The sequence below is a fragment of the Mastigoproctus giganteus genome, chromosome 3, assembly GCF_048544385.1.
Source record: "Mastigoproctus giganteus isolate SK-2022 chromosome 3, ASM4854438v1, whole genome shotgun sequence".
Classification (NCBI taxonomy): domain Eukaryota; kingdom Metazoa; phylum Arthropoda; class Arachnida; order Uropygi; family Thelyphonidae; genus Mastigoproctus; species Mastigoproctus giganteus.
In genome coordinates, this window is record NC_143577.1 from 119,789,328 (window position 1) to 119,803,175 (window position 13,848).

At 35.7% G+C, this 13,848-nt stretch overlaps 1 protein-coding gene across 1 annotated transcript in view; it reads right to left on the minus strand.

The window, feature by feature from the left end:
* Ocrl (Oculocerebrorenal syndrome of Lowe) overlaps window positions 1-13,848 on the minus strand; it is a 529,958-nt gene that overhangs the window by 24,163 nt on the left and 491,947 nt on the right. The gene's annotated exons all lie outside the window — the stretch shown is intronic.

Sequence of the window (13,848 nt, forward strand, 5' to 3'; positions counted from 1 at the left end):
TAAATGTTCATTTTTAAGCAATTTTTTTTTTGTTTAAAAGGAGGGTTTCTAATTTTTAATTTGTGATTTTTTAGCTTGTTTTTTACTTGACGCAAAGGTTTCTATTCTGTAGAAAGCCAGGCACTGTTAACAAACATGATAGTGTTATTGAAGGAGACTACAAAAATGTGATGCACGTGTTAGAAAAGATCTGGCATAACCACAATAAATGGAATGTCTGTCAGGACTTCCAAGATACTTGGGCTCCTTCTGGGTTTGAAAAATGGTTTGATTAAGTTCTCTTGCTTTCTCTGCCTCTGGGACAGCAAAAATATCCAATTCTTCCACGAGTTTCCATGCGGAATTTTTTCTATATGGAAAATTTTATTACAGACAGGAAATTTAAAGATAATGTTTCCATTAATAAGGAATAAAGAAAAAAAAAACAAGGTAATTAACTTACACTATTGCAGTAAACGCGCATTTGTTTTCCGAAATAAAGTTGCTTGCCAAACAATGGAGATCATGACTATTACATGTGAACAGCAGAAGCGCATTTGTTTTCCGAAATAAAGTTGCTTGCCAAACAATGGAGATCATGACTGCTACATGTGAACAGCAGAAGTGCATTTGTTTTCCAAAATAAAGTTGCTTGCCAAACAATGGAGATGACTATTACATGTGAACAGCAGAGAGCTCATCATGAGAGCATCACTACATGTACCGAATTTAGTTCATAGAGAAGAAATAGGGGAAGGAATCTTTGACAGAGATAGCTTAGGTTAATAAAGTTAAAAAAAAAACATCACTAACAAAACTGATAGTCGGGCTTAAAGGATACTTGTTGAGAGACTGATAGGTTACACAGAAGATTATCATCAACATTGATAATTCCTCTGGGTTTCAATATTAATAAAAAATTTAAACTATAACATTGTTTAACAAAATTCAGAGGTACAAAGAAAGTTAATTTTAACAGACCTGATATAGCCATGTGTCAAGCCTACATGACTGCTAAATACAGTTAACAATTATATTCATTGTCAAAATGATTAATTGTAAATATGAGAGAGTACAAACAGAATACTTTTCAATCTTTTTTATTTTATTTTTTTTATTTTATTCATTTAGATGATTGAATGACCATTATACAGTTAAGTTGGTATGCTGATATTTCCAAATCATGATGGTGCAGCATAAAGAAATATAATTTTAAATTAGAAATCTCCAAGAAAGGCTTTTTAACATGTTCATCTAAGTTTGATGAGAAACCAGATTTCAGAATGGATTTCAAAGTCCTTTTTTTTGCCAAAGACACAGATTTGTTGTACCCAAATTAAAGGCTCAAATATTTAAATATAAAATATTTGACTGAAATATGTTAAGGGCTTTAGCCTCAGGCTGCGAGAGAGACAACATACAAGTTAGTGCAAATGCATCATATTAGTATGCAGCTAAACTCTGAATTAGCAAAAATATGCAAAAGTGGCATCGTTTAAGTTATATCTCATACTGTGAATACCTTCACAATGAGTTGCCATGATATTCGAAGTAGTGCAATATACTGCACTACTTCGTCGTGTTGGCACCTCCGTAGCCAGGTGGGAAGGAGCACCAGTGTGTAGCACATGCTTCTTGATTAGACCGGGGGTTCGAGCCCGTCACCACCAAATACGGAGGATGCGGAAAGGTCAAGGAATAACCACCGCACATCCCTGGAGCAATATGGCCTTAGTTGCTAATGCTCCTAAAAACCAAATAACAACAACAACAACAACTTCGTCGTGCAACATATTGCACAACGAAGCAACTCGTTGTGAAGGTATTCACAACGAGTTGCCATGATATTCAAAGTACTGCAATATCATGGCAACTCGTTGTGAAGGTATTCACAATATGAGATATAACTTAAACAGTGCCGCTTTTGCATATTTTTGCTAATTCAGAGTTTAGCTGCATACTAATATGATGCGTTTGCACTAACTTGTACGTTATATAAAATATTTATAAAAATAAATATTTATTTAATGTGCCTTGTGTCATTCATTAATCTATGCTAAGAAACAAGGAAAACACACAGACACTTGAGTATAATACTGATTCTTGATTGCTAGAAATTCCTAAGTTCAGCAGCTATCTACCTGTGGCATTATAAATTTAAAGTGTGGAACTTCAATGGGATATTGTGGGCTACTTTGACACAACTATGACACTTAGCTAAAGAGGAATACATTGCATATTTACTTTTCTTTCATTTCCATGAAACCCACTAAAGCAATTCAAAACTAAGATAATAATCAAATTCATAGAGAAACAGAAAAAAATCCATATAAACAGAAATTATTTTTTTTTTGAAAATGTATTATATTATGTAGCAAAGTGGTCAGGAGTGGGAATGCAGTAGCACACACTCCTTGAGTAGACAAGGGTTCAAGCGCCTGACTGCTAAATATGGTCATTCTGGCAACCTGCACTGGACCAGCGTGGCAGATTATGGTCCATTTCCCTCAACATGAATTGTTGAGGAGGCTTCCATCCTACAGTGGGTTAATAATGACTGCAGTTTAACTTTTTTTTTTACTATATGATGTAATTTAACTGACAGTTTTATGTTTATTAACTCAATATCAGATTGATGAAACCAGGCAACATTGATGAAACCACAGAATTTTATGATGAATTACAACAGATCATAGACCAAACTAACAAAAACGACTATCTCATACTAGCAGGAGATTTTAATGCAAGGGTTGGTGCTCAATAAGTAGACAAATGTATAGGATCAGAAGGCGAACCCATGGTCAACAATAATGGAAGATGCCAGATAGACTTCTGCATTTATAATAAACTTAAAATTACAAATACTTTTTTCAGACACAAGAATATCCATAAATTCACATGGGAAGCAAGAAACACAAAGTCTATAATAGATTATATTATCATTAATGAAAATTTAAATGACAAAATTAGAGACACTAGAGTATTCAGAGGCAGTGAAATTGACAGTGATCACTACCTAGTAGAAAGCACTTTCAAAATAAAAAGAAATTATCTTAATAAAAAGAAGAAAATACCAACAAAAACTACTAAGAAATTAAAAATACATTTGTTGGAAGATGAAAGCACTAAATTCCTGTATGAAAGTTGATTGAAAGATAAACTCAAATCAGATGAAAGTGATAATGATGAAGGTGAGGAAATCTGGTCAAACATGAAAATCTCAATTCTGGGAGCTGCTGAAGAAAGTCTTGGATATAAACCTATAAAAAATAAAAACGGGCTAAGAACTTAGAATGAAGAATTGAAACAAACAGTCAATGAGAAAAAAAAAGACCTACATATACACATAAAATATTAAAAGCTTAGAACAGAAGTCAGAAAACTAACCAGAAGAATCTGACGAGATAAACTGGGATAAATTTGTTAAATCTTTAGAATGTGATATCACAGGCCCACAGAGAAGAGGTTTTAAAATTTTTAAGAAATTACAACTAGACACAAATGATCAAATAAAAACCAACTCCATCTCACAAGCAGAATGGAAGCAACACTATTCCAAACTATGGTATAACCCAGGCACTAGGGAATTGGAAGATGAATCTGTGGTAACCAAAGATGAAGAAAATATAACAATGGAAGAACTAGAGTTAATATTACAAAAATCAAAAAACCGAAAAAGCCTGGGCACAGACAATTTGAATGTAGAACTATTTAAATATGGGGGCACCTTACTAAAATTATTTAATATCATATGGCATCATACAGCAAAAGATACCCAAAGATTGGGAAACAGGAATAGTAATCAATTTACACAAAAAAGGTTCCAGAAATAACCCTAACAACTACAGAGGGATAACATTGCTGTCAACTGCTGCAAAGCTATACTCTAATATACTAAAGAATAAACTTAATAAATACAGTGAAAAATTCTTAGAAGAAGAACAATGTGGGTTCAGAAATGGGAGAAGCAAAATAGATGCCATTTTCTCACTACAACAAATTTTGGAGAAAAGAAGAGAATTCAATCTACCAACATTTCTGCTCTTTATTGATTATGAAAAAGCATATGACAATGTAAACCGGGAAAAACTTTGGCAGATTCTACGTGAAGAAAATAACCCAACCTAACTCCAGAAAGCGATCTAAAGCCTATATAAAAACTCAAAAGTCTGTATAAAATATTCTAATGGCCAACTATCAGACCAATTAACACCAATAAAGGAGTGAAACTATCACCAAATTTATTTAATATCTACATCAATAAAATTCTTAAAGAATGGAAACAAACAATTAACAACAGAATACAGTTGAACAACAGGAATAAAATCCAAACTATATTATATGCTGATGGTCAAGTAATAATTGCAAAATCTGAAGATGAATTACAGATAGCAGCAAATGAACTTAATAAAATAGGTAAAAAGTATGAGATGAAAATCTCCACCTCAAAAACAACATAAATGGGATTATTGTGGAAAAAACATACAAAGAGTCAAAATTGTTATTGATGATAAAATAAGAGAACAAATATCTGACCTCAGCTATCTGGGAAATTTAATATCAAATGAAGGAAAAGGCATCCACACTAAACTACAAAAATATAATAAAATTAATGGAATGATTAAACACCACTTCAGAAAACAAATGACAACAAACAAAATTACAACTGCACAACATCACTTCAAAACCAGGCCTCTTCTACAGCTGTGAGACTTGGATCATAAATAAGAAAGATGCACACAAACTAGAAGCAGCACAAATGAGATTTCTAAGACCATTATTAGGCTTTACAAGACTAGACCACCAAAGAAATTTAGATATCCGCAAGAAATTAAGAGTAGCTAACATAGTAAATGACATAAAACGGTATCAGGAAAAATGGTTCAGCCACATAGAAAGAATGAACCCAGACCGGATCCCAAAATTAACCATTAACTACAAACCTACAGGCAAGAGAGATGTTGGTCAACCAAGACAATGATGGTGAGATCAAGAATGACCTCCAAGAGCTACAACAGAACAGGTCTTAAAAGACCTAAGCCGGACCAAGTTCATGATGAACTCAATATCATTATTCTCCAGTGCCATTCTAGTTCTTTATGAACTATTCCAGGGCAGGCAAAATAACTTACTTGTTTATCTTTTTCTAACAATAAAGCAAAAGCTAAAAACATCAAACTTTTTTCTGCTTCCAATTTTTCCTTGAAAAAAATCACCTATTTTTGGAAAAATAAAACAAACTATAACATTAGCATTAGAGGCACATGATGCAAGAAAGCAAGATTATAATACAGCATCAGTCACAAAAAAAAAAAAAACACCCTTCCCATTTCAATGAGCCATTTGTTCCAAATGTTTGTTTAGTTCTACCTTGAATTTATTTAAGCTATCAACTTCCAACACAACAGATGGAAGTTTGATCCAGCAATCAACCACCCGCTGGCTAAAGGAAAACTTCTGCACATCTATTCTAGAACTGCCTTTACTCGGTTTGAATCTACGCCCCCTCAGGTTTATAATCTGAGCAAGAGGAAGAATCCCATCGGCATTGAGCCTGCTCAATCCATCCAAGGCCTTATACACCTCAATCAGATTTCTTCGCAAGTACCTAGTCTCCAGAAGATGCAATTTGCAGAACTTAAGCCTTTCTACATAAGAGCCCTTTGTTCCCTTCACCAGTCTTGTTGTCTTTCTCTGTACTCGTTCTGGCAACTCTACATCCTTCCTAAAATGAGGCCTCCAGACCCATATACAGTACTCAAGGTGTGGCCTGACCACTGCCTTATACAAGGGGATAATCACCTCTTTATCCCTGCTAGAAAAATTCCTGTATATCATTGACAAGACACCATGAACTACTCTTGTATAAGGCACTGCTCAGAAAACTTCATATCTGACTGCACGATTACCCCTAGGTCTCTTTCATTCTACATACTCTGAGTGTAACACCACCCACATTTCTTTGGGGTTACTGCTACCCATATGCAGTACTTTGCATTTGTCAATGTTAAACTTCAGTTGCTACTTCTCAGCCCATCTGCCAAACTTTTCCAGATCCTGTTGCAACAGCATACTGTCATTACTGTTATTAGCAATCCTGTCAACCTTTGTATCATCTGCAAATTTGACATTAAGCTTGATAAACCTTCATCAATATTATTGATAAATATAGAAAACAACAATGGGCCCACACTGAACTCTGAGGGACACCACTAATAACATTAGTCCATGTAGAGCAGTATCCATTGATTACCACTTTCAGTCTTCTCCCACTCAACCATCCATTGTAGCAACTTGCTGTTAATGCCATACTGCTCAAATTTGTACAGTAGTCTTCCATGTGCAACAGCATCAAAAGCTTTCTTGAAATCCAAGTACAGCTAGGTCATGATTAGTGCGACTAATGAATTCCATGAAGTAGTTGCATTATTCGAATTTGCACTATTCAAAGTTATAATTATGTGTGAAATATGGTAATTGGTTCCCGCTCAACCGAAATAAGTAATGAAAAATTTTAAACATATGTTTTATATGTTTATTAATGAAATATTACAGTAACAGATAAAAAGAATATACTTATAAAATTTAAATTTATTATTAACAAAGTCATAGAGTACATACTGTAATTATAGAAAGCAAAAAAAAAAAAAATTTTTTTTTAAAATATCATTCCTAAAGCTTACACCGATGAAAACATCTTTATTGTCTTTTGAAATATTTTAGCAGCATAGACTGAACTGTTTTCAAAAGAGTGCTTTATCCACATCTCAGTGAATTTGCATGCTTTGATTGAGGTTACGGTCAGCATCCATAATTTTTGCTTCACGACTTCCACAGCTCAAAAGATATTTTCAAATTCCTTGAGAGTGAACTCCTTCACTTGAACATTATCTCGTTCTTTGGCATCATTGTCGGCTTCTTCAAATGCTCTTTGTTGATCTAAAAGTAGAAAATCACCATCAGTCAATTCTTCCGAGTGTGAATTGAGCAGTTCCCGAACGTTGTTATTTCCTAGTTCATCAAATCCAAGTTCTCTTCCAATATTTGTTATTTCTTCTATAACAGTTTTTCTTCGAAACCACTATGATTTTTAAATCGATCAAACCAACCAACACTTGCAATTCATGTTTCTTCTACTTCATTATTTTTTTTCTTTCACACTCTTAAACAAATTTAAAGCTTCTGTCTGAATGGCTGCTCTGCTAAGGGAAATGCATTTTTGATTGCAATCCTCAATGCATACAGTTAAAAGACACTCTATTTCTATCATAGTAATACTACTATTCCTTGTAGATGTTCCCAAACCACAAAAAGCTGATGCAACTTTACATTTTTCTTTTATTTCCCCTGTGTGTTTTATAATATTCCATACTGTATATTCAGGCATTCTGACATCACGTCCTATTTTAAAGTTACTATGACCGCATTCATGTCATTCAATCACATCAATTTTTTGCTCTTATCTAATAACAAGCCTCTTCTTTTTTTCGCTCGTAGTGTTTTCATCTGAAGAAATCTCCTTTTGTTCACTTTGTTAAGGGCACTTTTTAAAACAATTAAAATAAATCATGAAAACTAATGTATATTATGAGAGGCAGTAGCACGTGCACACAAGAAGATAAACAAGAGTCTAATTGTCTAATGCGAGACTAATCGAGGCTAATTGGCCAATGCGAGGCAAGTTGTGCTAGTCTCGCATTGACTGAATTGTGGTTTGCAATAAACGCAACCTGGTATCGCTATAAAATTCGCACTAAATCGAATATCACATTAATCGAGACCTAGCTGTATATGATAAAAAAAATTATGTTTTGCATCCAGTTCCTTTGTGACCACGTCATAGTATCCATTCAAATTGGACACACAAGACTTCCCCTTAACAAACCCATGCTGTGTCTGAATTATTACTGGTGTGTTGTCTAGATGATCCTGCAATGCTTCTTTAACCAGTGACTCCATTATTTTTCCTGGAACAGAAGTCAAACTAACAAGTCTGTCATTACTCGTGTCACCCTTTGTGAATTGGAGATACATTTGCACATCCCCAGTCCGTGGGGACATCCCCGAGTCCAAGGATGCTCTCATAATTATAGCTAAGGGTTTGCTTACTTCCTTTGCCACCTCCTTTAATATAACTAGATAGATCCCATCTACCCCAGGTGCCTTTCCTATGTTTAACTTCAACAATTTCTCTTCCACTTTGCTCTCAGTTATTACAAAATCATTTAACTCTCTGTTAGAGTTTGATAAACATCTGGCCCTTTCTTCCTTGAATAACTCAGCATGTGTGAATGTAGATGCAAAATACTCATTTAGTTCGGCAGCTATCTGAGAATGACCATCTATAGTCAAACCATCAACACGAAGTGGATCAATCTGATTTATCCCCTTCCTTTTAGAGTTGATATAAGCAAAGATGTCTCTGCTGTTTTTCTTTGCATCCTTTTTCAAAGAATTTTAATAATTTGCCTTTGCTTGCCTAACCTTCTTTGTGATGACTTGATTACAGACTAGCTTGTATCTACAATGTGCTTCTGTGTTGCCTGACAATTTATGTGCAACCCATGCATTTTTCTTTTCTGCCACGAGTCTCATTAGTTAATCTGACATCCATTTGGACCTAAACCTAGAGCAGTATTTCTTAGTTGCAACAAAAAGCCTAGTAGCTTACAAAATTACTTCCTTGAATGCTTCCCATTTAGAATTTGCTGTTGGTAACATCAGTTGGTCACAATGTAGTTGTCTTTACGAAAGTAGAAACCCTTCCCTTTACCCTGATGGTAGTTACATTAGCATTAGCATTAGTAGAGGCATTTGATGCAAGAAAGCAAGCTTATGCAGCATCAGCCAAAAAAAAATTAATAAATAAAAAATAACCACTTCCACTTCACCCCTCTGTTCATTCGAAATACCTGTCCAGCTGAGCATTAAACTTATTTAGGCTATCAACTTCCACGACAAGGGATGGAAGTCTGTTCCACCAACCAACCACCCTGGCTAAAGGCAAATTTCCTCACGTCTATCCTACATCCGTCTTTCCTCAATTTGAATTTATGCCCTCTCAGGTGATTATTCTGAGCAAGAGGAAGAATCCCATCAGCACTGAGCATGCTCAAACCATTCAAGGCTTTATACACCTCTATCAGATCACCTCGCTGGTGCCTAGTCTCCAGACACTGTAATTTGCAAAACTTAAGCCTTTCTTCGTAAGAGCACCCCTTTGTTCCATTCACTAATCTTGTTGCCCTTCTCTGTACTCGTTCCAGCATCTCTACATCCTTCTTGAAATGAGGCCTCCAGACCTGTATACAGTACTCTAGGTGTGGCCTGACCATTGCCTTATACAAGGGAATAATCACCTCCTTATCCCTGCTAGAAAAATTCCTATATATCATCGACAATACATCATGAGCTACTCTTGCAGCCCATCTGCACTGCTCAGAAAACTTCATATCTGCCTGCACAACCACCCCAGGTCCCTTTCATTCTCTACCACTGTCAGTGTAGTACCGCAGAGTTGATACGTTGCTCTGGGGTTGCTGTTTCCATATGTAGTACTTCACCTTTGTCAATCATTACATCTTTTAGTAAATACCACATCAGTACACTGTGATCACTGCCTCCTTTTTTTTTTTTTTTTGTTAGTTGTTGGCGCATCGGCTTCTGTGGCCATAATGCACTTCCCAAGGTTTTTGCACTACTGCCACCTAGAGGTTCGTTTATCTGTGAATTCTTAATGCATGAATAATCACTGCTGATAATCAGATCAAGAGTGTTACTCCCTCTTGCTGTCCCTCTAACATGCTGCTGTAGAAAACAATCATCCAATAAAACCACAAAAGCCTGCTAGCGTGCGAGTGACCAACCCACAAGTTCCAGTCAATATCTGAAAAGTTAAAATCCCCATTATAAGACACTCTGATTTACTGGCCCACTCTATTTCTCTGTATAACTGTTCACTGTACTCATTACAATCATTATGCCTATAACAAACTCATATCCCCATTTTTGCTTTCACAGTGCTTATGTCACACCAAACTGACTCAACATTTCACTGTCCATCTATGTCAACTGGATGCACTTCCTTAGATTTTATGCATTTCTTAACTAACACCATAACGCCTCCTCCCTTCATACCCTGTCTATCCTTTCTGTACACATTACTCCCCAAATTCCGGTTCTGCATTCCTTATATCTGTGTGACACCACGTCTCTGAAATCCCAACAATATCTGCCTTTGATGTTTTGACTAACACCTCAAATTCATCAAATTTATTTATTTTACTTCTAGCATTGGTGTACAATCAAGTATACATGTTATTACTCTTAGTTACTCTACCACAGCCCAAGTATTTACTTGTTTCATGACTCTTAGAAGTTCCTGAAAGGTCCTTAGCTGGATATCATCATTCTGCTCTTTCTTGGTGATTCCCTTCAGCTTTTGACTCTCTCTCTCTCTCTCTCTCTCTCTCTCTCTCTCTCTCTCTCTCTCTCTCTCTCACAGGGTTACTTGGGAACTTTTTTTTTTCCTTGGTGCAGCATAAGCCTCAGGCTTCCTTGCATCATATGAATGATAATAATAATAATAATCCCCAGCAACTTGATTTCTGAGCTGCTGCTCATTCAAATAGAAGCAGTGCAAGAATCATTTTCACCTGTCTGCGGCTACTGGTAATCTTTTAGTCTGTGAATTCCCCTAAGCTAGCAATTTTCCGACACACCTATAATTGCCTCGATAGCATCAACAAATATTCTCGAACCCTTTCTATTTAAATGGATCGCATCCCCGTAGAAGCAATCTCTCCTGTTAACAAGTACAGACCGCTCTGAAAAAATTCTACTCCATAAGCCTTGCACAATCTCTCCAAGGCTGAATTGATTGAAGGCTCTCATCATATACTCCCTGCTATCGTGTCTCGGCAGAATTGCAGACACTTTCAAATTTAACCCTAACTCACGACTTTTTTTTTTCAACACTGACCTGTACTAGTGAAGTAAATCTACAGATCTCTTACTCTTAAGATCATTAGTGCCAACGTGTACAACAATATCACCTTTTGTGCCCTAAAAAGATGATATCTGCTCTACAAATACCATCAACTTTTTTCCCTGGCAGACATACCCCGGTCCTATTCCACCTATCCTTTTTGCACAATATATTTCCCATTTCCCTGACAACTGAGTCACCAACAATAACTAGCTCCTGTGGGACCAGCACATTCTACCTTGAAGGTTGCTGCTGTGTTGCCTGGTGCATAAGAGTGAGCTCTGGCTTTGAGTTGGACAGCTGAGAGCTTGATGGGGGCCCCATTTTAATTGCTTCCAGGGTATCTACTTGACTCTTCAAGCTCTCATAGATGCCCATCAGAACGCTGAGTTGCCACCTAATTTCTTCACATTCTCTGCACCTAGCACACACAAAGACATCCTCCATGGATAGATCATGTCCTATTCAAGAGAGAGATCCGCAAACATGTTTCATTTTGCACATTATTTTACACTGTGATGCGTTGGAGAATCGCCGCCTCCTGTGAACCATAGCACTTTTGCTACTTTGCACACGTTGTTTTGCTGCTCTAGTCTGGGGAATAATTTCCATTTAAATACAATTTAATTAACAATAAAAATTTAAAAAGATTTATAAATTTAACTGATTGCCAATACTATACTACACTAACAGATTCTTACTACAGTGCTACGTATTACACTATCTAGTTTTACGTTATATCTTACACTATCTAGTTCAAGATATGTAATGCTTTTACATATCGATATTACACAATGTCGGCAAGTTTCGAATGGTACAAGTTTTATCGATACTAAGTAATAACCCACAAAATCTTCATCACAGTTCAAAATAAACTAAGTATTGTAACTAAGAGTATAAAGCTACCTCCAGAAAATAAAGTAATATGCCAATTAAGTTAATAAAATGGTAAAAATTTAAGAAAAACTTCACTATTAGCTGGAGCCATAAAAACTTCACCCACACCAAGCTAATCTTGTTCCCAGTCTCCAATTTATTTGTAACATAAAGTAGAAGGAGAAAAATGTTACTGCATATGTCATAATCTTTTACATAATTCCAATCCCAATGACATAAATCATCACTAATTAGATTATTAAACCATCCCTAATGTGCATAAGACAGTACACAACAGCATCATATCTGTATTAGGGATTACCCTGACTTCTAATCTCTCTTAGCACAAGCACATCACAAATACTGCTTGGTCAGCAACCAAAAAATTTGGTCTTGAACAGTCAGCATCCTTTTACTGTCCAACTTCAAACTCACAGAACCAACTTTTCTTCTTCCTTGTTTATTCCTTCAACTTCTGTTTTCTGGAACAACCTCCCTTCACAAGTATTTCTGGAAAATTACGATCAACAGAAATTCAAGTGTAATGTCAACAAATATCTTCTTTCATCTTTTCAACCTTCAACACACAACACTAAGTAGTATAGTTCCTATTACCTTTCATGTTTGGGATTTTCATTAAAAAAAAAAAAAAAAATCACCACAGGGCAAATAGTGTGTATTCATATTCTGCTTTGTTGTGACTTTCTTTGTACAATATTTAGTGGAATACACACTATTATGAACTATCCTAGGCTGTCGTCTGCATAATCTGGTCAAAGCCATAACAAACAACAAGCTTAGGCATTTGATATAATAGCCATTTTCCACTCAAAAGAAACCACCTGGCGTATCCATTAAACATATGATTCTTAAAAAAATTACAGAATTAGAATTTAGAATGTTAGATACATATATGGCGAAGGTAAAGAAAGTCAACACGAGAATGACGAGAAACGTCGGATAACTTACACGGAAAATTAGTTTCCCGATATGGCATCTAGCACTGCTCGCTCAGTAAACAGACGGTATGTGTTATCGGTCTGGAGCAAACTTGAGAATAATATATTGATTGACAAGTAGGCATGGCAAATGATGTGCTGATTGGTGCGTGAACACAACACATGATAACATCGAGTTGGTATCAATTTAGTAGCACTCAAAAGCACTAATGGTAGCTTTCCCTAATGAAAGCTTTCCATAATGGTGAAAAAAAGTCAAGTTACCTCCACTTGAATCCCATGGGAGTTGAATCCCTCCCGAAGTGGAGGGGGGTAACCTAACCTTTTTTCTTTAGAATCATGTGGACTTGCACATAAATTGTTTATTAACAAAATATTATTTTTTTATTACTGTACTTTTATTTTTAAAGACACTCGGTGCAGATACACATGTATCATAACGTCAATCAACACCTCAACAGCTATTCACTATATATATATATATATAATCTTTCTTTCTTTTCTTATATTATTTCCTAACCTAACGTTTAAGGTCAGGTTACAAAATATAACGAAAAATAAAGAAACCTTTTCCTTTTTTCATAACCAAACCTAAATCAACAGTATAGTAAAAACACTCATGAATTCCAAAAATCTGCTTTTAATAATGAGAAAAAAACATAATGAAGAACATAAAAATGAACAGAATGAAACTTTTATTAATTTAGTTTTCATCAAAAAATCAACCAACGTTTTATTTTCCTTACAAATTTCTTCCATCTTAAAAAGATTCATTGCTACCATTACCTGTTCACCGTTCATCACAAAACTATTATGCACTGTTCTTTACTCATAAATACCTGTTATAATGCCAACCAATGACTACACACTTGTCGTCTGTCGCGCCCACCACCAATTATTTCATCATTTGCCATGCCTACCTGTCAATCAATATAGCCTCGATTTCGGCTCCAGACCGATAACACCTACTGTCTGCTTACCGAGTGAGCAGTGCTAGAGTCCGGTGTCGGGAACATTTTCCGCGTAAGTCATCTAATGTTTCTCGTC